This window comes from Lissotriton helveticus, chromosome 8, assembly GCF_964261635.1.
Source record: "Lissotriton helveticus chromosome 8, aLisHel1.1, whole genome shotgun sequence".
In the NCBI taxonomy this organism is placed as follows: domain Eukaryota; kingdom Metazoa; phylum Chordata; class Amphibia; order Caudata; family Salamandridae; genus Lissotriton; species Lissotriton helveticus.
In genome coordinates this window covers 376,683,577-376,709,520 of record NC_136069.1, presented here as the reverse complement: position 1 = coordinate 376,709,520, position 25,944 = coordinate 376,683,577, and the positions used below count along the sequence as shown (strand labels likewise).

The window sequence follows — 25,944 nt, the reverse complement described above, 5'->3', positions numbered from 1 at the left end:
GAGGGAAAACAGACAAAAGTCAAGAAAGAAGGAAGAAAGACGGTAAACACTAACACTGAAACCATCCTCCACCTTTAATACTGAACAAAGAAAATGAAAATTGAAAGATAAACTCACAAACAACAAATGAGCAAGACCTAACATGAAGAAAAGATCTTCACGAAGGTAGACTGTGGCAGCCCAAGGCCACTCCTCATGAGAGGAACTAAGAAGACATGGGACTAACCCATAAACGAGAGTGTAACAAAGGACAGACCCAAGAACACATGCAGCACGGAATGGTGCAGCACTATGTGGCAAACTGAAAGAATTCCACTCCTCGTGTGAGGAACTCTGAAAATATGGGGCTAACCCATAAACGAAGGTGTAACAAAGGACTGACCCAAGAACACACGCAGCACGAGATGGTGCAGCACAATGTGGCAAACAAAAAGAATTCCACTACTCATGTGAGGAACTCAGAAAAAATATGAGGCTAATCCATAAATGAAGGTGTAACAAAGGACAGACCTAAGAACACACGCAGCACGAGATGGTGCAGCACAATGTGGCAAACCAAAAGAAACTCCAAATGCCACTCCTCATGTGAGGAACTGAGAAGATATGGGGCTAACCCATAAACGAAGGTGTCACAAGGGACAAACCCAAGAACACACGCAGCACGGGCTGTGCAGCACAATGTGGCAAACGCACACATAACGTCAAAATGAAGCACAAAGGCTTACATACTGGACACGAGAGAAAATAACGCACAAAGCGACATGCACGCAAATGACGTACAACAAAGTGTCCAACACAGGTAGAGAAGGGATCATCACCCTATAACCCAAACATGAGGGTTAACAACAAAATAAATGGTGAAAAGACCATGAGAAAGGAATTCTAACCCTATAACTCAGGCATATGGGTTAACAAAAGACTATGAGAAGGGATAATCACCCTATAACCCAAAACTTGACAAGAGAAAGCCCCCATGACACAAACTATGAATGAGGGGAAATGGGACAACAACCCACTTAGTGCAGACATGAGGGTGAGAGAACCCAACATATGAAATGTGACACTAGCGTTAAAATGACATGTCAGAGAACACACACATTTCATAAATGAATGAAACAATAACCATTGTGAAAAAACATGCTTAATGATTAACCAGTCTATATTTGTGACTGTCACCGCAATGATGGACAAGCAAGGCGTAAGGTGCAAAAAGATACTCCGCAGCAGAAACAATACCAACAGAAACAGAAAACTTGGCAGCAGAACTAAGTACTTTGATGCAGGTATAATGCCCATAGAAGATGGAAATGAAACGTGGCACGAACATAGGCAAGGAAATTTTCTGGTGAGATTTTTACGTAGAAATGTGCAGGAACTAAAACAAAAACAAAATGTTCCACGTTGAACGGAGCAGCTTGTGGGTGAATGTAGCTTCAAGCACTCGTGACTAAAGCTAGAAAATTAAGAAACAGTACCTTGCTGGCGAAACAGTACCCTGCTGGCAGGATCCCTGAAAGGTCAACACCTCGGATGAGAAAGGTCGACAAAGATTAAGTGAAAAGGAGCATGCAGTGGCACAAGACATCCGAGGCATAGTGGTACAAAGAACCAAACATGGTAGACATTGGCACAGAGCAAAACAATACTTCGAAGCACCTCCGGTCCAATGCGTTCCAGCGGCGTCAACATAGGATGGAGGCACGTAGTTTACGCTGTGCCGGGTGGCTGTAGGCACGCTCCTGCTGTGAGGCGTCCGACAGCAGCAGTGATGATTGCGAAGCAGAAAACGTTATAAGAGGTTCCACAGAGGTTGGAGGGGAAGAGGTGAGGAGCGCGTGCATACTTTGAAGTTTTAAACGTGGCGTGACAGTTTTTTCTGGCTTTACTGTACAAAAAAAACACTGACACCAAAACCAAAATAAAAACATAATTTTTCTCACTCAGATGACTTCCTCATGTGGAAAGGAAGAAAATGAATCCAAATCCAAATCGCTTTCTGCTGGTACACGTAGAAGAGTTGTTGCTGACACTGCTTTCAAAAACATTTACGATGAACTCCACTCACCATGTCGGCTTCCTCCCAATAAGGCAGAGATAATCTTGGTACGGACCGTCACAGCGCCCGTTGACAAATTAAGAAGGCAGTAGTACAAGAAAATCTCAACCATGTTCAGCGCTAGTACGCATGAGCACTGTGATTATAAAGCCAACATCTTGAGTAATAGAGAGTCATTCACAACGCACTTGTTCCAAAACGCAGACAGTCACCAATTACCTTGGTTTCAAAGGCACATTCTCCTTTAGTAGTGACTTGTAGCACTATGTACGTTGGTTCAAACCAGCTCTGATGTTAAATTTCTGTTGATAGAAAATGAAAACACTGAGATGGCATGTCAGCACGACTAGACTAGGGCTTCCTGGTGTGTTTGGTGCTGGTGGGGCTACTTTTCGTGCTTGTAGAGGTTCCTTCTTCTTTTGCTGTAAGATGCTTGTTCCACTTTCATTACAGGATACTCCCAACTCTTGCTCAATGGCAAGTTATTCGCAGGAAAGTCTCCTCCAGATCGTCGCCATGAAATTTGTAGAATCTAAGTCCATGCATACATATAATGATGTAGCCGAGGCAGATGTAGTTGAGTTGTGTAGGAGGTTTATTTAGCCTTAGTTAGGATAACAGGAAGTATAACTCTGGAACAAGCAGCCCCACCAGGAGCAGCCTCTTAGCTACTCAGCCCATTCTCAACTGCCAAACCTCATACCAGTCACCCAAGCATTCCATCCATGTCATTCACACTAACATTCTTACCTGGAACACTCACACTGGCTGAGCAGCTAGATGCAGAGAAGTACAGGAACATAAATACAAAACCGAGAATACTACAGGGTGGTTATGTATGGATTACAGAGTTTTACAGGTAAGTAAACATATAAATAAATAAAACGAATTTCGTTGCGAGCACTGCATCACCAAATGCGATGCAATGCGTGCAACAAAGGTCAACAAAGGTCATCCCACTACCGACCACGGCTGGTAAAGTGCCCATACATCTGCAACGTGCACAGTGCCCTGTGGCTGCCCCGTGAATAGTGCCAGTTATGTGTAGCTTTCCCCAGAAGCATGTGTACTTGCATGCTTCCTGGGCCAGTCACAGAAACAAGGCATGAAGGAGTGGCCATCTCTCGCGCCAGAACACCGCATCTTTACGAGAAGATGCGGTTTTCTATAAATGGTGTGGACAGCCATTATCTGCTCATGTGGAATAGATGATTCCGCATGAGCGAATAATGAAGAAAGGAAACAGCAGAGCGGCATGGAAAGCATAAATGAGCCCGAGTGTTAATGCATAGTCTCTGATCTACTTCCCTCCCACAATGGATTGTTTTACTCATAGTTTTAATGAAAATGACCTCATCTTTATGAAATTCGATAGCATGGGACAAAATGTCTGTGACACGTACAGAATTTAGGTGCATTTATTTTTGGGCTATTTAGTTACCCTCGGAGACCCCTTGCAATATTAGTTTGTGTTTTGCTATAGGGCCTGCTACTTTGGATATTCCATACTCTAGTGCTGTCCATAACTGGTGTCACTGTAGCTCAGCTTAGCAGTACTAAGTTTATCGATGTTAAAATGAAAGAAAAGCTCAACCATCAATGTTGGATTGCAAATCTGCAGATCAAACAGATTTAAATAGGAGGGCTTAAGTGGCTCACATAACCCATGGTGATTTCAGCTCAGTGGCTAAGTTCACTGATGTGGAGTTAGCCGATAAGCACATCACTTTGTGTCTATAACTGAAGCTTTCAGAAGATGGCCAGGACTGCCCTAGGTCCTACCCTTTAGTCCAACTTATTGGATGAAATTTAGTCCAACAACAAACATCTCTGCTGCAGATACAGGATCAGAATTTGATGATGGCACTTTAACTGTTTAATGTATTAATTTCCCTTCCCCACATGCCCTCCACCCTGCTTCATGAAAACCTATCTCTTTATCTCTCATCTCTCAAGACCTAATGGACTAGAAAAGCATGTTAGAAAGATATCAGTACTATAAGTATATCAGCAAACTTTAAATATGAAACAAGCACATATACTGTAGGGCACAGTAAATAGCAAAATAAGTATTCAGAGTCTTCTGGTTAGATTGTACTACTTATTATTAATGTCTGGATGCATAGGTGCACAATTACTCACTGGAATTTGGAAACAGATGCAAAATGTACAAAACTGTTCTGCAAACCGAAGGAGAAAGGAGTTGCCAAAATCTCCCAATTTACACATGCATTTACTATACTTATGGTGGATGTAAAGTCAACATGCTTATAGTTAGAAAATCTGTCAAACGTCACCAATGTCTTTTTTTCTCCAATTTTCTTTGCACAGATATCTGTATAAGAAGTATTCTTTGCCCGACACCATTGAAACATGGATGTGTGGGTTATTGGCACTTTCTGCAACAATTGATTGAATTAATTAGGTGAAAATTAAGAAACGCAGATAAATGTGGGAAAGGCATTGCAAAAGTTTGGAAAAGCCATAAAGATACAACTGCGGATACTTGGTAAATTTTCAATGCATTTCTGTGGTTATCTCTGAGACTGCCCAGAAGCAACCATTTTACCTCCAATACAGATCACTTACCCGCATGCGTGCGGCGGCTTTTCCCGCGGTATGCGGCATTTTAAAAATTACCGCGTTACATGACGAGCTCAGCTCGTCATCAGCACACGGCAGGTAACGCTGATGACGAGCTGAGCTCGTCATCAGCATGGAAGGGGTTAAAATGCATAATTTGCTCCACAATGCCACTTGTGACATCCCCTCATGCACAAACTTGTTAAGTCTGCCCGTAAGAATCAGTAAAATATTTTATAGGCTGAATTTGAAACTTTTTGGGAACAATTCAGATTTACATACGGGAATTGGTAGTATTAAGAACTGGGTATGGTTCTAAAGGAGTTGTGGCTAGGGATGTAAGGATAAAGGTATAGAGTTGAGGGCCAAATGTGTAAGGTTAAGGGTTGAGGTAAAGGGTTACAGTGTATAGAGTTAGTGTGTTTAGGGTTAAGACGTTAGAGGTGCAAGGTATTGAACAGGGGGTTAGGGTATAGGTTTGGGGTTGAGGGTAGGGGATTGGGTTAGGAGTTAAGTGTATAGGGTTAAACATTTGGGCTAAAGGGTTTGTATATATAGTCAAGAGGTTAAAGATTGTGGTTCGATGTAAGTACGCTTATGGCTGTAGGGTTAAGGGTTTGGGGTATAGAGTTAAGAGGTAAGAATTAAGAGTATAGGGGTATGGGATTCTGGGTTATGGGTTAAAGCTTTGAGGTAGTGTACAGGTATTATGGGCAAGAGGTTAGGGCATTGGATATAGGGGATAGAGACTAAAAGTGTGGGAATAGGGGCTGTGGTAAAGGGGACTGGCCATGTGGTTAAGCGTTTGGTGAATGGGTTAAGGATTTCGGATTTTGGGCCCAGGGTATGTGGGTTAAGGTTATATGGGTAATGGTTTATGGGTCAAGTTATATTGTTATGATTAAGGCGAAATGGTAACTGGCTAATGATATACAGGTCAAGATAAAGTGTTTGGGTACAAGAAGTTGTTGACATCATAAACCATAAGGCCGATGGTCAAGTGGTTTGTAAATATCACTAGAACTGCAATATAACCATGTAGGACCATATTACACATACACATAATTGATGTTATATGTTTGTTTCGTGAAAGTTAGCCCGAAATAGTTTCATCAAAGTGCAGCTAACTATGTACAATGACTGAAATTAGAATCTTAAGCCTTGTTGACCTTTCATGAATATATTACACTAAAGCAATGGACCATGGTGAGGGCCAATAGATTTATGCTATTATGTGGCTGCCATGTACCACATAATTGCCAAAATTTGCAGTTTTCACAAAAAAGGTTCCCACTCAAATGGATGAAAATAATATTGACAGAAAATGTGCTGCATTATTTGTGTTTTTGCTAGATAACCTGAATAACCTTACTGCAAAATCTTAGTAGTCCTGACAGTGGTGAACGGCTTGAGGTTGGATTGGGGCTGTCATTTTGATGATGAAATCCATCTTTAACATTGAACTGTGAAATAAGTTCTTTATTTCATGGTTCCCTGTGAAATGTCTGTTTTCATATTACTGCATTTATGCAGCAAAACCCCCAAACACATAACAGACAGACAGCTAGCTAGATAGATAGACAGATATACCAGGGCAATGAAAGTATATGTGGCAAAATAAATCTTGTTGTTTGGAACATGTTTACTAATAACTACAGATCCGCCTATTTATTACAACATTGCAACAGTGAAATTCCATATTACTACCAAAGTACAGCTTAACTACTCTGCAAAATGTCCAATGCCTCAAAGATTTCATTCTAGAATAATGTTGCCTATGAAAACAATTGGTGGCCTAGCTATGATTCTACTGCACAGATTGAACTTCTTGCAATCTGGGTACAGTCAATTAATTTCTTTGTAACAACTGTGTAAAAACACTGAATGGCATAAACAGTGCATACAGAGCAACTCAGTGTAATATGTTATTTATTAGCATTCTTAGTGGTGAAGTAGGGCATCATGATCCATCTGAGGCTTTGTCTGCAAACTGTGATGGCCCCTGCGTATACTCAATCAGCAGTGGTTCCTCCATTAGGGCAATAGAACGTTGTTCCCCTATGTCCCCACCTCTCCCTCGCTTCCAGCACAGCCAACAGGACAGATAAAATGGTAATAAAATGATTTTAATAAAATGATTTTATTACAATTTATTTTTCAGCGCAGCCACCCGGAGCAGAGTGTCAGGCTGTGTTGGGCAATTCCGGCTGATTCGCAGCAGGGTGGAATGGTGGCCACTCCAGTCTAAAGTGTGCATGTCATTTTGGTTGGCTAAGTTGCGACGGGCCAGTCTGACATGCACACTTTAAGGGCTCGATCAGGTACCAAGCGGGTGCCTGGCTTTGCCGGCGGTGTGCCTACTAGCCACCACCCCCTCCCTAAACTCATGGTGTGATTAATGATCAGAGAAAGAGAGGGGTGGGACCAGGAGCCAATCTTTAGGCAGGTCCTGCACACATGGCTCCAAGGAGAACGTGTTGAGCAAGGGGAGTGCAGTTCCTAGAGGGTCTATGGAAGGGGAAAAGACAAATCTTTTGTCATGTTGCCCTCACACACCCCGAGAGGTGTCATGCTTCATCATTGGGCCTTGCTCCTCGTCGGGCCGGCGCTGCAATGCTCGACGGGCTTACCGTTTCCGGGGCTCTTTGTCGGAGATCTTTTATGGAGAAGCCGTTGGGTGTGTGCAGGTGTGGGGGCAGTGAGTGGTTATGTGCACGTGAGGGGTGATCTAAAATAGGTCAGGGTCAATCCTAATCTCAATAAGTTTAATGGTAAAGGTGGAGCCTGCCTAAATAAAAATAAAAATGGATGCCCTGTGGGAATGTAATGTTCCTAGCAGGAAGTCTCTAAGGTGGGGTCGACATATTTCGTGCCTGGTTGTTCCAAAGGAATTGGGTGGCACGACTTCAGGACCTATGTGAAATGTGGTGCACAACTAGAAACAGGCTCCAAGACTTTTGAGGGTAGCCTGTTGTAGGGCCCTAGTAGTCCTGTACTGGGCGTAATGGGAACCTGTGGAGAAAACCAGAAAAAACATTGGGTTTGAGGGCGGGGGAAGGGAACAAGGATAGATACGTTTACAGTAGAGGGAAGGGAACGTAATAAAATCTACAATGGGTAAAAGAAGAGCTAGGGGCCCTTAAATGAGGGACAAACACCTGTAGCTGCTGGAGGACACAGTGATACCCAAGGTTTTGGGCTAGGCATGGACTTGGCTGATGGATGCGTGTGTCTCAGCAAGCCTCTAAAGTTATAATCAGGAAGCCAAAAGTAAATGCACAAATTGGTTTGACAATTTTCTCATTTACTGTTGAGTCAAATGTAGTAATGGAGCTCTTTAACTTTTTTTCTAGACAGCAGTTGTCCTCTGAACTTGTTGAAGGTTATGTTGCTGCTCTCATATTTTAGCAGTAATATGTGGGTTTGGTACTTCAGCTGATCAATATAGTCAGGTGATTATGCATTGCCATAACCCAAAAATAAAAGAAGCAATTACTAAGACATAAAAACTCAACATTGTCTGAGGTGGTCAAAGTGGCAAATGGTATTGAGAGGTTGATACACTCATGCAAAATGCTAAATGATGAAAGAAAGAACCATCTTTAAGTTGCTTTTGTGTGCAACAGTCCTAGAAATTAATTCAACAGAGCAACTGGCAAACCTAATAGCAACAAAGCAAAATGTGCCAGATGTGGATCTGGCATACACTTCAATAAATCCATAAGTCCTGCAATTGCTAAACAATGCTTCAAGTGTGGGAAGATTGGACACTTCTCGACTGTCTGCAGGTCACAAGGTAATGTAAATACCACAATGGAGAATAAATCTGACCTTTGTCAAGACACACAGGAGAAGGAAAATTTATTTTTGACATTAGGCTGTGATGATAAGAGACCGCCATGACAAGATTTTATACACATCCACTGATAGCGATTCCTGCAAACCACTTAACTCTTAAATTGTTATTGATGGAGTCAAAACCATCATGAAGGTGAATTCAGAATCACCTTTTTTATTAATTTCTGAAGTGTTCTTCAAAAACCATTGTAGCAACAGCAATGTGAAAGCTTATGGTTACGGAAAATCCATCATTAAAATATTTTGGGTAATTTTGTGGCTTTCATTTGCTATAGGTCTCGCACCATGTTGAGAAAAATATACCTTGTCAAAAATGGTCTACATGTTGAAGGATGGAGGCACCAAAGCAACCTAGGGCTCATTCTGGATCCATCTTCTGATATTCCAGTGTATTGTATGGTCATTCGTCAAGGTATTAATGGTGTTATTTCCCCATTGCAAAGATATATTTAGAAAAGCATTGAGCATGGGTAAAGGATTCTCTCATGAGATTAAACTTAAAGCTGGTGCGCCTCCTGTGAGACATAAACTCAGAGATGCACACCTTAGTGTAAGGAAAGATCTCAGCCCTGTACTACAACAGTTGCTAGAAAAAGGAGTCATTCATCTGAATGGGTGTCCCCCATTGTATTAGTAAATAAAAAGTCAGGCACTTAAAGGTCATGCGCTGATTTGAGGTCTCTAAACAAACAGATCATTGTTGATGGTCGTCCCCTTCCTAAAATACAAGAACTTTTTACGCAACTGGAGACGCAAAATTGTTTACCGCAGTAGAACTCAAATCTGCATATCACCAGACTTTACTGGAAGGTGGATGCAGACACCTTACCACATTTTTGGGGTTAAGGCATTTCAAGACCACGTTCTGGTTTATGCTGACACCACAGAATTCACGGTTGTCAGAAGTATAAAAAACCCTACAGGAAAAAGGGATGACGCCACAAATGGAGAAATACAAATTTCTCACTCAAGTTGATGATTTGGGTCATACCATATCTGCCAAGGGAATCTCACCTAAACCGTGTTTAATCCAAGATATTTAAGTACTACGCACACCTCGTGACAAAGATCAAGTAAGATCTTATTTAGCGTTGTGTGAGTTGGGAGGGGGAAGGCAGGTGGTTGGTTTGGCGGTTCGGCTAGCGGCAGGGGTGTGAGTTGTAATCCAGATTCGTGTGTAGGTTTTCTCACTAAGGGGCTGATTCTGATGCGGGTTGGGAATGCTTCCCGACTGAATTGGGTTGAAAATGGATTCCAACCCACTCGGATCGGGACAGTCCGACCGACGGAGTACAATGCATCCGGATGCTTCCCGATATGATTTGGTTGGACTCCCATTGACCTCAATGGGAGCATATGTTCCTAACCGCATCATAATTGGGCCCTGGGTCATTCCCGATCTGATTTGGAAGGAGCAAATGCCATTAGGAAGCCTTCCTAACCGCATCAGAATCAGGCCTTAAGTGGGAAAGCTTTCCAACCTGCATCAGAATCTGGCCCATAGTGTTAACCTTGTGAGAAAACTTTGTATGGTCTAAGGAATATCAGGAGACTTTTGTTCAGCTCAAAAACTCAATTGTTAATCCCCTGCTTCTAAGTCCTTTTAATAAAAAATTGCAATGTTATTTGTATAGTGATGCCAGTTCTGAAGGATGTGGAGCTACGCTTAATCAGAGATGTCAAGGTTTGGTAAACACAATGGCCTTTGCTTCAAGACCCCTATACAGCTCTGAAGCCAGATACTCCACCATTGACTGGGAGGCTTCAGCCGGCATGTGGATGATTTTAAAACATAGGGGGTAGGGAATTTCCATCAAGACAGACCAAGACACCCTATTAGCATTACTTAACCATAATACCACAGGTACAGCGTCTGCCCATTTGGTCAGAATTCTTTCCAACATTTTCAAATACAATTTTCATGCAGATTACATCCAAGAGTCATGCAACATCATTGCAGATTGTCTTTTGAGATTATCAAATGCCTCTGCAGGGTTCTATGCTAAAATCATAGAAGAATTTGTAGTTGCAACTGTAGACGATGTTTTGCCTGTGTGTGGTGGTGAGTTATCAAAAGAAGCATGGATAGGAAGTTGTTAGGAAGATGATGAATAAAAAAAATTATCGAGTTCACCAATAAAAGGTGGCCTTGTGAGAAACAGTTAACTCCTTCCCTGCAGATTTTGTGGAAAGTTAGGGAATCCATGTCAGTTGCATGGGATATAGTATTAAAGACGAAGTGTGTTATTCCTCCTAAGGATATTCATCACATTATCATTATATTATCACATACAGGGCATTTAGGCGCGAACCTCACAATAAAATGAGTCAGAGAAGTATTTTGGTGGCCTTATATGGACCCAAACTTCTCTGGATTTTTTAAGCATTTTTCTGTATGCAGTAACTGAGACAATATCGCTATTTACAAATAAAGTTGTTTGCATTTTTCCAGACCTTGGGACTAGTGCGCTTTGGACATTCTGGGGTCCCTATGATAATCTTTCAAGATGCAAAGTATATGCTTTTGTTTTGACTGACTATTTTTCAAGATGGGCAGAAATAAAATGGGTATCCCAACCTACATCTCACATTAATGTACAATTTTTACGTGAACGTTTTTACAAAGAGGGTTTGCTTTCCAGTATTATCACGGATAATGGTAAACAATTTACCTCTTTGAAATTTAAAATGTTTACACTTGAAAATCTCTTTATTCACCTAATATAAATGACCCTGTATAAAGATTTAATAGGGTCATAGTTGAAACTCTGCAGGCTGCTTTAGGTAACAAAGTTGATGTCAAGGAGTTTGGATTTTCCCCATTTTGCGATGCTTAAAGGTCGCATACCACAGACTTCATTCACACCTTCTTGGATCAAAGAGGATTTACCAATTTTAGATCTCAAGGAAATATATGAGGAAGCAAAAACTAACGTTGAAGTGAGAAGAGCATCTAAGACAGTGAAAAATTATAATTCAGACAAGACTAAATATTTCAGGTCCACGTTATTTGTGGTGGATTGTATCAAAATTAAACTCCCTTATGTAAAAAAAAGTGAGTCTACATTTTCAAAACCTTTCAAAAATTGTTAGGATTGGAAAATACTTGGTTAAACTCAGCAATGGATACTGGTGGTAAAAGAACAGACTTGCCAAAGTTGATGAAGGATTATTAGATAAATGGTTGACAGCAATAGTAATGATGATCCCTCTATAAGTGAGAGTGATGTTTATCCCTCTTCACATTTTTCTTCTTTTTCAGATCTCAATGTCAAGGTGCCCCTTGAGCGTGTCTCCTGTAGTAGCTGAATTTTTTCAAGCTGTAGGTAATGGAGAGGATACATAGACAGGTTGCTCTTTCAATAAATTGGAAGAAGACAATATTTTCAACAAGGTAGATGCTGCTTCAGATTCAGATATTGAACCCACTGAAACCATCACTTCCTCTACTGTAGAAAGTGATTATGCTCAACCTAAAGAGCATATAATCATGGACTTACTTCCTAAGAGAGAAATTGTAACACCTAAGAAATTTTCTAATTTTATTTAATATTAAATTTCTTGTTTATTTTTTTTGTTTGTTTTTGATTGTTTTCTTTAGTTTTCTTTTAGCTAAGAGCCTGTTGCAGACTTTTCAGTGTAATCTGTAGGTAATGGGTTCAAATCTCAGGGTGATATACCGGGATTTATATGTAAGCTCGTGTGTAAGTGGAAGAACTCCATTTCCAATTTCAATACTTTTCTCATATTTTTCTCCCATGCAAAACATCAGAGCACAATGAGGTGTGTGTTTTCTTTCTGGCTGCCGAGAGCTAAGCTTTGGAACTAACTGTTGTGCCTCTAAATTAATCCTCGCCTACTTATAAGTCACCACGGGAATCATCGCAATTTTTCGGGCATGCGTTCATCAGAGCTGTAAGGGGACCAAAATGTGTTTTATAGTAAATCATACTTGTTTTATTAAACCGAGATGGTTGTACAACTGGGTGAGCAATGGCCTGAACTGGAATACGTTGCCTACATACTGATGTCTCACACTTTGCATGAACTCACTGAGACGGAATGTGGGACTGCTGGGACTGGAGCAGAGTAGGTAAGTACTCTATTTCTTTCTTGAATGAAGTCGATTTTTTTACCCACTTACAAGTAGTGTGAGAAAGTTGTGCTTCCTTCAGCCTCTACTCCAGAGCTCTCAATCATGGCCCATTACAAACATTGTCTATAACAGACCGTGATTGAGAGCTTTGGGGCTACTGGCTTCGCAGAGTGGGTCAAAATATTCACCACACCACTTTCAAATATAAGCAGCCGCCACTGTACTCAACAACGGTAAAAAAATGCATATTACACTCTGCATTTCTACGTAGCATATATATGTTTTTTTTTTTTTACAAATCAAACACATATATACATGGATCTTTTCAAATTATTTACTAACGTTTAGAAGGAAATGCAAGAATTAATACAAAGTTTTTGGTAGTCAATTACCTGATTTAATTGTAATGCCTGCCCTTACTACAGGTACATTTGTGACATTCCGTAACAGCTGCTAATTTTCCACCAACCAGGCTTATGAAGATTAGTGTCAAAGGATGCATATTAAATAGTGTAGGCTCCTGACGCTAATCTTCTGAAACAACAAAGTGAAGGCAAAAGGGAACGGCTAAAGATCGGATGTTACTTCGTTTAAAGAAAGCTTTTTTTAATTAAACAATCTAATTTAATGTTTTTATGGGGCACTTTAGTTTTAAGGGTAAGGTGATCCAGAGACAGCTGACAAAGAAATTATAACTGCAAATCCTTGGTGAAAATGTTAATGACAGCAAAATATTGTTTAATGAGATGATTGCAGCATCTGGATTAACACTCTTTAAGAGCGATGTCCCTGTGCTTGTCTGCTTCTTCACACTTTACAGACATTTTGTCATCTCTAGGTCATTAGGAAAGAATTTTTAATGATTTTTCCAGAAGCATGCAGTTCAAGTTACATCTAATTAGATGACAATAATAAGCCCAACACATGCAGCAGCTAAATATATACATAATTAGCCAGCAAAGACTTGTACATCACACACTGAAAAAGAGGAAAATGCTAAATAGGAGAAAGAGGGCAGAAATCTTTTCTGCAATAATTAGTCGGCTGTACGCAAAATGCTCGCAATCCAATGTAAAGGAAGTGCTTTAGCAGTGCAAAAGAGAAAGGGGTCATTATTTCATAATTTATTATGTCAATGTTCCTTTAACAATGTATAGTATGATAATTATTCATTATCTAGAAAATGAATTCATCAAGGCTCACTGATACCCTCTCAAGATGAACCAGAAATGTAAGAACTGACAAAACTGAGGGAGGGAGCGAGAGAGAAATACCCTTCCTTACACAGAAACAAAGAAGGTTTGCAAACTGGCACAAAGTCATGACTGATCTCTGTGAAGATATGGTAGAGATAATCTTCAACATCTCATCATGACTGAGGGATAAGATAGAATCTCTCCTTGTTTCTAATGGGGAAAAAACAGGTAGTGGAATGAAGAAAAATAATATTCAACGTTGTGGAATATATATATTTTTAAAGAATCCGAAAGAGGCCAGCTGGCACTGAACAGATTAAACTCTAAACTCTGGCCTTTGGTATGGCATATTGGGGGTGGAACACACACACGCTGGTGTGGGCGCAGTCATTAACAGAGGACATTTTTAAACTCCATGGTGGCAATGTGATGGGGAGAGCAGAGCAACTGTGGCTTTGGTGACCAAATATTGTCAAGAGATACCTTTCACTCTTTCCTCCCTCCTCCCTCCAAAACACTGGAAGACACTACATTTTCACACATGTGAATTTTTCCCCTCAGAATGGCATTCAGTATTCACATGGAATACAAGATCCTCCCTTCTCCTTTAATGGTGAGAGTGCATATCTGTAGAAAGACACTCAAGGCCGTGGTCTCTTAAAGGGGCTATCTATTGAATGATGTCACAATAGATTTCACAACCCAACCAGAGGTCATCAAACAAAGGAACATTCCAGAATCCCTATTGTTGGTGATTGTTAATGAAGTAATATTGGGAAAGTTGACAAGCTATAAACATTTCACTGGAGAGCCTCTTTAATGTCTGCGACTTTCATTGGTTGTGGCACTGCAAGCTTCCTGTTTTACTTGGCCAAATCTAGTGTTCAAGCTCTAAATAATTGATATAATACACGAGGTTTCCTTTTACACAGTGCCTTTTTTAATACAGTAATGCAGCAAAAACAATTCCTAGATCATTAAAGAAAGGCCTCATTTTGAGTAGGCCCGTTAATGAAAATCCAAAGATTGTTGATGCAAGTTCTCCATCACATTATGCAAATGGTGGATGACATTTTGCTGCAGAATTCTTCTCTAGATTCAGCAGTTCCACCACAAATCAGAGGATTTCCATTACATGCTATCTAGCACATGATTTGCCCGGTAATCCCTTTGTTCTTAAACTTAATACTATGGCAGTATGTAATAAGCCCAATTTTGTTTTGTCACTTTGATATTTTATAAATTGTATTTTAACAGCTCTTAATGCAAATAACCATTTTTTAGACGCCATTTCATTTTTAACATTTTGCTGGAATATTTCATTATTGAACTTTTTTTATTTTATAACTAATTAAATTAATTTTCTTTTTCACTTGGCTTTATGTGGAATTTCGGTTAGGTCTGACTTGATAGCAGAGCTGCTGTTAGAAATGGGGGCCTCTAGTTGGCAATGGTTTGCACCTTTTTTTCACGTTGGGACACTTACCTCTAGTCAGGGTAAGGGAGTTACGTCCTTTGATAACCCTGTTCATCCCCTTGGTACGAGCAGACAGACGTATCTCAGAGGCAGTGTGTAAAGCAATTGTGCACACACCCAAACACAGAAAAAACACTACAAATGAACACCATACGAGTTTAGAAAATAGGAAATATTTTTCTAAACCAAACAAGACCAAAAAGATAAAAATCCACCATACATATGTCAAGATATCATAAAAAATATGTTATTTACAAAAATAAAACTTGTAGCAACAAATAGCTCCACCTGGGGCTATTACAACGTTATGACAGATGAAAACCCCAAAGTATGGCACCAACCGCGAGGTGCGCGGTGTCGGGCCTGGAGTCACATGGACCCCAAAGTACATTACATTGGCAAACGATGAAAACAAAGACAGTGCACGGCAAAGAAGAGGTGATACATTGTTGGCGCCGGGTGGTGTTGGTTCCTTACGACCACAGGAACGATGAGGCGTTGGTTCCTTACTGTGATGCAGGGGAGGTGAGGCATTGGTTCCTTACTGTTGTCGGGCAGGTAACGGCTCCTTTCGACAGTGTGGTTTCATTGGATTTGGGAGGTCCCCCACATCAGGTATTGTCTCTGCGATGATGAAGAACCAGCGTCAGTGAGGTCGGGGCTGCGGTTCAAGTCGGAAGCGGTGCGTCGTGAGCACCACGAGCAGTGCCCTCGGCTCCGGTGCAGGTAGCAGCCTCGGTGGCGGTGTCAGAGGCGATACGGTGCGGCAGCGGCAGACGGCAGTGGGCTACAGTGCAAGTCGGGGTGGTGTGTCGTCCACTTCATGAGTGGTGCCCGCATCTTCGTCGCAGGTCACAGCATCGCTCGCCGGCGTCAGTGTTGCTTTTTTCCTCTGTGGCAGCTGAAACTGCTGTTTCAGGAGCAGGAGAACAGAAGAAATTAAGACTTTGTGTCCCTGAGACTTCAGAACAGGAGGCAAAGCCTACACCAAGCCCTTGGAGATCTTCTTCAAGCAGGAACCCAGCACATTTCAGTCTTTGTCCTCTCCTTAGCAGAAGCAGCCACTGCAGGCCAATCCAGAAAGCATCCACACAGCAATGGGGCAGTACTCCTCCTCACAGCTTCTCCAGCTCTTCTCCTTGGCAGAGGTTCCTCTTGAGTCCATAAGTATTCTAAAGTTCTGGAGTCTGGGCCCCAATATTTATACCACATTTTCCTTTGTTCTCTTGTGGCAAAAAGTTTCCCAGCTCAGTCCAAACCAGTTCTGTCCTCTCTGGCCCAGCTTCTTGGCAGGAGGTGGAAACAGTATTGTACACAGGAGACAGGGCCCATTTAGGTGCATGGAAAACTCTTCCCACGACTCTGAATTAGCCTAGGTCTATTTAGCTCAGCTCTGAGTCATCCAGGGCAGCAGAACACACCTCAAACCCCCAGTGGATGTCTGCATTGAATGCCTATCCCATTCCCTGTCGCTCCAAAACCACATAGTCAATACACAACTCAGCAGAGGCACATAGGATGGTTAAGCAAAAAAAGTCTACTTTCTAAAAGTGGCATTTTCCAACCCACAATTTAAAAGCCATCTTTACTAAAAGATGTGTTAATAAATTCTGACTCCATCTGTCTATCTTGTTCCCATGGGAATTTATACTTGCAATGTGTTACAAAATATCTCCCATGCTACCCTATGGGGCAGATAGCCTTTCAATAGTGAAAAATAAATACACAGTATTTCAGTATCAGGGCATTTCACACACACCAGGATATGTCCTACCTTTCACATAAAACGCACCCTGCCCATGGGGTGCAGTGGGCCTACAAGAGGGGTGCCAAAAACCCTAAACTGCCTGATAATTTATAAAGCGCTCAAAAAGTCAACTCATGACAAATGGTACATGATAGCCATCAGGTGACCAGTGCTCATTCATGTATCTTCTTATTGAGGAAGGTGGAAACAAACGGAGGAAGGTGATTCGCCAACGAGCGTTTCGGTGTCTAACCCGGATAAGGGTCACACCTTCATCAGGGCGGTCAGATCAAACGTGGGACAGAAAAACAGATGCGCCTGGATGTAAAAGATCCGAGAGGAACACAGGCGGTACCAACATAGAAAGATGAGAGGCTCAAATCAGGATTCAGGGTGCTTAGATAAAAACTATTGTGGTGTGGTCAGGCAGACAGGTCATGTGGATACTCATGTAAATAATTTGTGATGCAGGAAAATTGGATTAATCCAAACTCCGGGGAACCGGCATTCCATAGCACGTATTAGGAGGGTTCAAGATACATCCGGACAGTAAAAGAAACCTCGGCAGCCATAGCCATCTAGCGGCGTGCAGGAAACGTAACTCCCGCCGTGAACCAAATCAGCTGAGGGGTGCCTTACATTTAAGAAAAGGAAAGGTTAGGGCCTGGCAAGTGGGATAAATCGCCAGATCGACGTGGCAGTAAAAACTGCGCGCAGACACTGCAGTGGCAGATCTGAGGCACATTTGAAAGACTTCCTGTATGGGTGGCACAATCAGTTTTGCATGCCCACTAGCAGCATTTGATTTACAGGCCCTGGGCACACAAGGTGCACTTAGCAGTAAATCAAATAAGCCAATCATGGAAAAAACGAATCCATAAACACAATTTACACGGAGAGCATATGCTCTTTAGCACTGATTAGCAGTAGTTAAGTGTCCAGAGCCATAAAACCAACACAAACAGGTCAGGAAAAGTAGGAGGAAGAAGAAAAAAGTTTGGGTATAACCCTGCAAAAAGGGCCATTTCCAACAGCTGCCTAGACCTATTGTTAACAATTATTTATAACTGCATAGAGTGGGCTTTGGCCACACCCAAAACCAGACCATGAAGGTGTCTGTGTATTGCGCAGATGATGCATCAACCAAACATGGAATTTATAAACAACTACATAATAAAAAAAATGAAAAAACTAAATTATTTATTTATTTATTGAATTTCTAGAGCGCACTGTCACCTGACAGGCATCCTGGCGCTAATGACTCGGCATAACATACATCCGTTGGACCCTACTGTGGCCAAACCCCTAAATCTTTGGAAATAGCCATGTTTTTAAGCTCCTTCTAAATGGAAGGAGAAGGTGATCACAGATTTGCCTAAGCTCAAGCGGTAAGGTGTTCCAGAGCTTTGCAGCTGCGACCCCAAAGGATCTACCACCTGCTCTAACTTTTTTGAATCTGAGGATTTTTATCAGTTTTGCCCCTGATGAGCGCAAAGTTCGGGTAGGAACATACCACTCGAATTTGCTTTGAAGAGAGGTAGGACCCATTCCATAAAGGGCCTTGAATACGAAGCAGAGTGATTTGAACTTAATTCTTTGTTTCAGAGGGAGCCAGTGCAGCTCAGCCAGGGCCAAAGAAGTAGAGGACCTTCTAGACCAGCCTATCACTAATTTAGTTGCAGTTGTTTGTATCCTCTGCAGCCTGTCCAGGAGGAATTTAGGGGACTCAAGAAGCAGGGCATTGCAGTAATCAACTATGCTAAGTATGGTACTCCGTGCTATCAGCGAGCGCACCCCGGGAGGAAGCAGAGGAAAGATTGTCCGTAAGGAACGGATGATGGCCAGACAGCCGCCCACAACTTTCGTCACATGCGCCTCCAAAGTGAGATTACAATCGAATGTCACACCCAGGTTGCGGACTGTCTTAACAGGCTGAACCAAATTAGGGGAGTCAGAGGGCCAAAAATTACTAGGCAACACGGTAGGAATCCTATCCGTGGCACAGTAAAGCACCTCCGTTTTGGACACATTGAATTGCAGCGAATTATCCCTCAGCCATAACGTTGTGTCCCGCAGGAAATTATGAAACCCGTCTTAAGATGTTGACTGTGCTCCCTCCAGGGAGAGAATCAATTGCGTATCATCCGCATAATCAACGATCTTAATGTTGTGTTGCTTGATGACCGCCATCAAGGGTTTCATATAAATATTGAAAAGAATAGGGCTGATGACCGAGCCCTGTGGCACGCCATGTGAGACATTAGTAAAAACAGATTGGTAGGGGGGGAGAGACACTGCCTGCTGCCTACCTAGCAAAAAAGACAGGAACCACCTATGGGCAGAGCCCGACACTCCCACCTCTTTATGTCGTCTCAGCAATATTTCATGGTTAACCGTATTGAAGGCGGCAGACAGGTCAAGCAGAATAAGTACAGCTGCCTGATCCCTGTCTGCCCGCCCCCGAAGTTCGTCCATCACGGTCACCAAGGCTGTCTCAGTGCCATGGGCCGGCCGAAACCCAAACTGCTCCTCCTCCAAGAGCTTAGCTTGTTCTACATATTTGGACAGAGTGCTTCTCACTACCCGTTCCACTATTTTAGCAGGAAAAGGTAGGAGGGAGATGGGCCTAAAATTTTTAGGACACTCAGGATCAAGGGAGGGCTTCTTAAGCAGGGGTGTCACCAATGCCTGCTTCCACTGAGAAGGAACCACTCCTTCAGTAAAAGACTGATTACAAATCAGACAAAGCGAGGGAAACAGCTCTGCCCCAAACACTTTCCAGATTTTGCAAGGCATCGGGTCTAGGGGAGAAGCAGATGCAATACCATCAGCTAATCTGCAGAAGTCCTCAAACTCCAGGGGCAAAAACTCGGGAGAGAGAACCAGTGGTACCCCCTCCAAGTTGACACCTGCAGCCACAATGTTAATACCCTCTGAGTCATCGGTATCAAGCGGTAAAACATTCACCACAGCAGGAGAATGAGAAAACCCACCCAAATCCTCAATGTCTTTAACTTTGTTATGAAAAAACCTGGCCAGGTCATCACAAAGAGTTTGAGAGGGGAGACCACATTTTTGGAGCAATTTGGGTTGGTTAGGCTATTTAGAATGTTAAAAATACTTCTTGCGCTATTTGGAGCATTAAGTATCAGGGTGGCAAAATAGTCTGCTTTAGTCTTGTTGATCATCTTCCTATATTCCCCAATCTTTATTCTCCAGGACAGCTTATCCTCATCCTGGTAGCCATGCCTCCATCTCCTTTTGGCCCGTTTACATTCAAGTTTCAAGGTTTTTAAATCCTCATTAAACCACGTGGCAGAGGGTCTACCCCTGCTCCGATGGCTCTTAAGAGGAGCAAGAGAATCGAGAGCCAAGGTGATTCTCCAGCAAAGCGCGGAGTAGTTCAGTTCAGTAAATCTTTATTTCGATTATTAAAAACCATCATTAAAATACATATCTGAACATGTCTGAACTTTATCAAAAAACAAAAGTGCACAATTATAAAACTCAGTATAATATACATTAATTCCATAACATTAACCTCTTGTAATTCTTAATCTTACTGCTACTTTTAAAAAATTCATGATCGAGCATAATGTTCGCATATCGTTTGCTCTTTGTAAGAAAAGTAAGGCAGTTTTGGCATGACGAAATTTTGCCTCTTTCAAAATAGCCACCAGAAATTTACGTCGAGGCATCTGATAAAAAGGACACAAAAGTACAAAATGAAGGGTGTCCTGCGGAGACCTATTGTCGCAGCCGCAGACACCCTTCTGCTCAATTGTTAAACTAAAACCAGATGGATAAGACAATATATTTGGTAACATATTGAGCCTAAAACGGCACATTAAAAACCTATCCTGCGAGTTGTACATCAAAAATAGATAGGGTTCCATACCCTCACTATTACTCACAAGATAATGAGCAGTTACTGATCTCTTCGACAATTCAGAACCTATTCTGTGAAATGCAAACTTTTCTAGCAACAGTTTTTTAATCTGTGGTTTACAAGAGGTAGAAATTATGTTCGGGTTGATAAAAGATCCTTCCGGTCTATATCCTCTAGCGTAACCTTGCCATAATTTAGCCACGGGATTTGCAGCCCCTTGTCCTTTTGTAAGCAATCTGCTACAATTACTCTACTTAGTTCTGCCTCAGGATTTTCCCAAATTCTAAGCCATGCTATAATGGGGCTCAGCTTTACCTGATCTACAATGTAAGGGCTTCCCAGTTCGCTATGCGCAATTGCAGCAGGGGTACTCTGTGGGATTTTTAAAATCCTGCAGAGATATTTGTCTTCCTCCAGCTGCAATTGTTTTGCATCCCCAAAGCCCCAAACATCTGCTCCATACAGGGCTTTTGCAGTACTTATGGAGCCGTATAGGTTCATCACCTTTTCTGGGGACCAGCGACCCAGCCTTCGGGCAAAATTTAGTATAGCACTTTTTAAGGAAACCAGTTTTGAACAGCGTTCCTCTATCAGGGTTTTAAATTTTAGTGCCCCATCAAATAAGAGTCCCAAATAGGAGAAAGTCTTCACCGTTTATAAAGTGTGGGTCCCTATTTTATATGCAAAGTTCCTGCTAGGCTTTTTTACCTGCCAACATCACAAAGGACTTGCTTAAATTCACAGACAGGTCTAAGCTGTCCATGAATTTTACAAATCCATCGATCAAACACTGTAAGCTCAACGGGGTACGGGCAAGCAGGACCGCTCATCCGCGTATAAAAGTACCAGAATATGACGCGTTCCCGGTTTAGGACAGTCTGTGTTCAGGGCAATTAGAGTTCTCTCAAGGTTATTAATATAAGGTGAGAACAAGAAGGGAACAAGGATACAACCTTGCCTCACTCTGCTAGTGCATGGAAAGGGTTCAGTACTCCCCCCCCCCCCCCCCCCTCCATGCTATAGCGGACCCTGGCAGTGGTGTTCCAGTGTAGTTCTCTAAGAATGTTAATCAGTCCAGGGTCAATTCCCAGCTTGTTCCTGTTTACATTGTCAAATGCCGCGGCCAGATCCATAAACCCCAGATAAATAGTTTCGTTACTGGCTTTTGTGTATTTAGCGACCAGCAAGTAAAGGTTAAGACACTGGTCGCTAGTTGATTTTCCTGATCTAAAGCCATACTGGGTGTATGCTATAGTATGATGCTCTTCTGTCCAATCCATGAGTCGGTCCAATACTACCCAGCCCAAGATTTTGGCAGAGACATCGATCAACTATATCGGTCTATAGCATTGAGGATTGTCCCTACTTCCCTTCTTAAATATAGGGACAATTATAGCTGTAGACCAAGAGCGGGGCAGCCCAGTTTTAACAGCTGCATTTAGGACCCTCGTCAAGATTGGGGCCCATAGGGCCACATTGCTCAGATACAAATCTGGCGGGGTGCCGTCAGGACCTGGGGCTTTATTTCGGGTGAGACCTTGAATTGCCTTAGTTATTTCTGTGAGGGAAAATTCTACTTCCGAGCTCCGTGTTCCATCCCAACCCCCTTCTTGGACCTTATCATGGGTATGATTGTAAAGTCCCTCAAAGTGTGTCACCCATTGTTCCGGGAGTATGTTGATTCCAATCACCGGGGCATGGGTGTCCTGGAAGCATGGCCTATTAATTATCCTCCAGAATTCCGTAAAGTCCCTTTTCTCCCCAGCCTCCCTCAAGTCGGCCCACACTTCAGCTTGAAGGGCAACCTTTCTCTGTTTTAACACAGTTTTATAGGTCTGTCTAAAAAAGGCCACTTTTAATTTATCCCTAGGATTGGCTTTAAGACTAGATTTTAAATCTCTTAGTGCACGAGAGCAGTTAGTGTCAAACCATCTTGGCTGAGTTATGTTTTTGCTGGGGCTTTTTGCCTTCATTAACTCTTCAACCAAGTTGGTTATAGACACAAACACCATGACCAGGGAGCACCCCTCTATCAGTGGATCTAGACATTCTTCAATCTCACTTTTCCCCTTTGCCATTAATGATTTATAGAATGCCTGAGCATCGATTTTCGACCACCTAAGCCGTCTCCCCTGATCAATTGCCCTCATGACAGTATCTACTTGTTTACTCCTCTTGGGACAGCCTCTAAACAAGAGTTCCAGGACTAAAGGGTTATGGTCACTAAAAGTGCTCCACTCAATCCTCACCCCAGCAATCCAGTTTTTTGCAAAACTGGATACTACAATATAGTCTATAAAGGAGGAGTATCCTCTTCCTTTAAAAATTGAGGTAAGGGACCCCTCTTTTCCCAGTACAACCAAGTCAATAGTGTGTGCTAGAGCATATGTGTCTAGTAATTTTCTGAGTGCTAACCCCTCAGAATTATGTTCGAATTGTGGGCCAGTCTCAACCGGGCAGGAAGTCCAATCAGTGATTACTGGAAGCAAGTTTGGGCATAGATGACAGTTTAAATCGCCCATCACTATTACAATTGGTTCTGCCGCCCCTTTCCTATATTCTAGCTCCTGATTGAGTCTATAATCTAATTCCTGGAGTACAACATTAGTTCCTTTTACCGGCCCTGTGTTATAGATGTTAAATATCAACAACCTTAAACCGTTCCCTGAAAATGTTGCCGCCTGGAGAGTATGCGATGTCCAGGATGGGAGTGTCCAGACTCCTTCTAGATTTAAGTCTATATATAGTGCTAGCCCTACCATTGCCCTTCCAGATCTAGCCTCCTGTGCTGGTACAAAGAAACATTTGTAGCCCGGTATTTGGAAGGGGGTGCTATCAACCGCCCAGGTCTCCTGGAAGCTTATTATTTGGAACCCGCTTAATTGATTCCGCCAGTGTTTGTTGTCAAATTTCCCCGCTAAGCCTGCTACGTTCCAGGACATTATTTTTAGCCCTCCCACAGAGCGTTGTGCGACCTGTGCTCCCAAGTTATCTAAGGTGGATCCATCCCTCATTAGTGACATTCCCCATTGTTTCCCCTGACCTTGCAATAGTTGTAGTTCTTCGGTCCCCCACTGCTGATATTCCCCTAATACTCCCTGAAACATAGGTTCAACACCCTCCTCCTCGGCCGTATGATCTTGGGGATCCCCTGACCTGTTTAGTCAGTCGTTTTCATCGAGGGACAATAGGGGGCTGAATCTGTTTGTCCATTCTGCCAAACTCCGCTCTTTTGAAACCAGACCTTCCAGAGTGTGGTTCCTTACCCTGGTCACGTCTGGGGCCCTTCCCATTCTGCCAAAAGTGTACCTTGGATCAAGTGTGACACATTATATTGGGTAAAAATATCCTAGTGGCAATGGTGGTATGGTGCTGGTCTGGTTCATATTACCATTTTCCAATATATATTCCACTAGGCTAGTGTTCCTGAAATTCACTATAATACAATTGCCCGCCGTGTCTTTACTCCTACTACCTATCCAGTTTACTCTTCTGACATGGAGAATCTCCCCGCTTTCCTTGCCGGGCAAAGGCCTTTTCAGATTTAACCAATTAATTATCTTATTTTTTAGTTCTGTATGAGACTCTTTCTGCTCTGGCTTAAGTTCTGGTACCCCCACTAGAACAACTACGTAGGGGCACGCTTCAGGGGGTAAGTTTATGTTTGGTAAGGAGTTGGTAGCTCGTCCATTTGTCTCTCGGAGGGTATTATGTGTCTCTGCCAATCTAAGGGTTGAGGGGTTCCTATTTTGTGTTTGCAACGTGGTTGTTTGGTTTTGGCCTTGATCTGAGCCCTTGTGCCCTACTTTCTGCTTATTACCCATCTCCGCCTGCATTGGAAGATTTGGAGGGGCATGAACTTGTTCAATCGTGCATTGTTAATCGCTAACACAGTTATTATTAGTGGGGGACTGCCGGTCTGCAATGGTGTTTGATGGAACCGGGTTGGCAAGTGAGTTATTATTTATAGTGGAGCTCTTTGTCCTTCCCTGCTTATTCAGTTTGTTTGTAATTTTGTCTAGCCTACTGATTAATGGTTTAATCTGGCTTGCAATGAAAAGTTCCAGATGTTTTTGAAGATCTATTATTACTTGAGCCATCCACCTTGGTGGGGCTGGCTGGTATGTCGCTTCTACTTCAGTAACTTCATCCTCAGTATCTTTTGTTCTGGGCATGAATGCACTTGGTTTTACTTTCCTGGAGTAACACTTCTTGGGCCCCGCTCTTCTAATTCTACTGCTCGGGATTTTATTGTCAGCCACGGCTGTTACCACCTCCGTGTCCACTCCCGGCTGGGCGCAAGAAATATCGCCAGCCAAAATTTCCAAAGTGACAAGTGGGGGAACAACCGATGTTTCCTTGTCAATGGCCTGTGGGGGGTGGATAAAACAGTTGTTGGCGTTAGGGATAAACGTCTCTCAGTACGCTCGATCTCCCCGGAGACTACGCCAATAAATTTCCTCAGCATAAGGTCAATTGCGGTGGGTTGAGCTTTTTGAGATAGTGATACATTAGGCTCAAGCACTCTTATCCAAGGTGTGAGGGGACTATGAGCTTTGCCCTTAGTGGAGCGGGTTTTCACTTTGCTGGCCATAGTAAAAGAAAACAAACTGGTGGGCCTCACTATCACATTTATATCCCTAGAGCTCACACGAAGATTTGAAAGTGCCTCCTCCCACAATTACAAAGAGCTTACAAAGTAGCCCCCTCTTCCCGCCTTCACAGGTGATTTACAAATCAATAACCCACAGCCATAGTCCAGTCAGTGTCTGTTATCAGCCGAATACTCGTACTGTCTGGATACCGCTGGGTACAAGGGATGTACTTGATGGAGGACCCAGGGGGGTTGCCCAGCCCGGCCTCCTCTGGCCACTGATGGCCACAGATGGTCCCGCCCTTGTCCCGGGCTTCTCCCGGCGCTGCCCGGGCGCGTCCCGTGAGGCGGGAGGCGTTCCTTTCCCTTAAGGCGCCTCCGGCCTCGGTAATGGCGTCACTGGAGTGCCCAGCCCTGGGGCTGCTGGGGGATGTGGTTCCCCACGTCG

At 42.7% G+C, this 25,944-nt stretch overlaps 1 protein-coding gene across 7 annotated transcripts in view; it reads right to left on the bottom strand.

Moving 5' to 3' along the window:
- Positions 1–25,944, bottom strand: part of NBEA (neurobeachin) — a 1,787,704-nt gene that overhangs the window by 304,927 nt on the left and 1,456,833 nt on the right. The gene's annotated exons all lie outside the window — the stretch shown is intronic.